This window comes from Cyprinodon variegatus, unplaced genomic scaffold (genome assembly GCF_000732505.1).
Source record: "Cyprinodon variegatus isolate N-32 unplaced genomic scaffold, C_variegatus-1.0 Scaffold1845, whole genome shotgun sequence".
Classification (NCBI taxonomy): Eukaryota; Metazoa; Chordata; class Actinopteri; order Cyprinodontiformes; family Cyprinodontidae; genus Cyprinodon; species Cyprinodon variegatus.
Genome location: NW_015152298.1, coordinates 55109 through 57648, shown reverse-complemented (window position 1 = coordinate 57648; position 2540 = coordinate 55109).

Below are 2540 nucleotides of genomic sequence, written 5' to 3'. Positions count from 1 at the left end.
AGAGATAAGATCTACCTGCTATTATTCTAACCCACAGGGGCCTGCTAATGATCAGATTATAGCAGTTATTAAATAAACGCTTGTCAGCAGATTGATTAATATGTTTAAATATCAAATTTTATATTTATTTGTAAGTTTGTGATTTATTTGTTTGTAACTTTAGTAATTTGAATTGAATAGTTAAATGTGTACAAACCCTGTAAATAACTGACTTAAATCACTACTTTCAATATCACTAATGTTGTGTTGAGAAGCCAAACTGTGATAGATTGAGAAATAAATCATTATTTGTCTAAATTGTTATCCCCTTACTGTCAAATTTAGAGAAGAACGACTCTGAATCAGGGCAACCACAGAGACAGTTGTTTGATTAAGGAAAAGGCTTTATTTAATAATGAACAGGAAATGGTGTCTGGCAGGATCTTCCTGGGTTTTGCTTGGGAAAAAGAGTGATGATAAAGAACTGGTCAGAGGAGGTGGGAAGGTGGAGAAAGCTAAACTATCAGGGTTTGAGGTTGTTTGGGCTTGGAAGGATGGTGTCCTTGGTCCAGGTGCAAACTGAGACTCTCTCTCTGGTGAAGGTGTGTAGGAGGTTGGACAGGCAGGTGGGGTCCTGGAGGAGGGCTGCAGCAGACTGACCCGAGAGATCCTACAGATGAGGAGGGTCCGGGCTTGGAGGTTCAGTTGGCTTGGTTTGAAACTAGGAGGGAAAAGACAGAGACAAGGAATTAGAGCTGGCCTTAGAGAGATCTTGAAGCTAGCTGGTCATGTACCACACTGGTAGAGAGAAAGAACTGACGCCCTCCTCCTGGTCCAAGCTCCTCAAGTAGGCTCCAAACTAACAGAGATGAACCGCACCTGCCCATCACATCCTGCAGAGAAGAGAGAGAGAGACCAGGCCTGCAGTTTGACACTTACTGCATGATTTTATTTACAATTATATAACAACAACAATACAGGAAAAAAATCCAAATATAAAAACCAAAAAAAAAAGTTAAATAGTGGATCTAGATGAAGTACAATTAAATTTCTAATAAATCATGTAATAAAGATAATGAAAAAAAGATAGATGACTGAATAAAAATAAATATTTTAGTCTTTTTTTTCTACAGGTCATAACAGCATGTGGTGTCCTGCACAACATCTGCCTGGGAGCCGGTGACATCACGGCCCCAGAGGATGACATGCCAGAGGATGAGGAGGGAGCCGGTGACATCATGGCCCCAGAGGATGAAGAGCAGGACGACATGTCAAAGAATGAGGAGGAGGACGGTGACATCACGTGGTGGGAGGAGCCTGCTTCACTTGTTCCTCTGCGGAGGGTAATTTGACCCACCCACTAACTACCAGATTAGACAGCCAATCACGATGGATCTATTTTTTTACTTTAGAGCAGCCAATCAGAACTAATCTGATAGTTTATTTTACAGCAGCCAATCAGAGAGCAGCTGGTCCTGCTGTCATCAGTTCCCAGGAGAAGCAGGTTGTTGGAGGACAGCAGGAGTCCCAGTCATCTGACCTGAGGAGTCTGCTGCTGATAACATCTGGAAACATCTGTCTCTGTGCAGAGAGGTGCAGCATTCAGTCTGCCTGATGGTGGAGATCCTGTTCTAGGAGAACCTGGTAGAACCTTTACTGATGATGCAGCAGCAGGAGATCACACTGATTCAGATGTTATTCTAGATGTTCCTCTTCATTCACTCACTGCCTGTCCTCATCAGCTCTACTGCTGCACCATCCAGGAATGTTTAGACATTTACTACCAACATTGGATGAGATCAACCAAAACTACTAAACTAATTCCTGAAACCTGAAAGCAGCAGATACCAGAGAGGCTGCAGCTGATCACAGGATGTCAGAACTTTATACTGGGTCCAAAGCTAGAGAACAGTGCTAGATCTCATAGGTCATGGACCAGGCCATGGTTCTAGATGGTACTGATCTAAATAATCTTTACAGGCAGTTGGACATTAGGCTTCAGGATTATTCTGAAACTAACCTGTAGTTAGAAGAAAACTATATGAACCATAAAATAATCCAATTAATTTTTATAGCTCCAATTAAAAACACAGGTCATTTGAAATCAGTTTATTCATCAACCAGATCAGGCAGTCATTGACTCTACAGGATGAGCAGGTAGAGACAGTAGATATTGGCCATTTCTCAATTTACTAAAAGGGTTAGAACAAAGTGAGTACGGACTCATGTTTTAACCAATTTTAACAAATAGAACAATCAAACCTCCATCTGAGCCAGCGGTCCTTCACACATGCAGAGAGAGGGCCAATCACTGTCTGGGGGCCAGTGATTGGCCTCCAGACAGTGATTGTCCTCCATGTTCTGAATGCTGGCGTACCATAAAGAATAAATGATGAACAGTTTAGTTTGTGCCTTCAAGTCGTTGCCCATAGGAAGACGTTACTGGATATAACCTAACAGAATATCTTCAGAACGGCTCCAAATGACACTAAACTCAGATGGGAGAGTAGAACATTCAATTCTATTCTATTCAGTTTATTTCTATAGCTCCAATTCACATC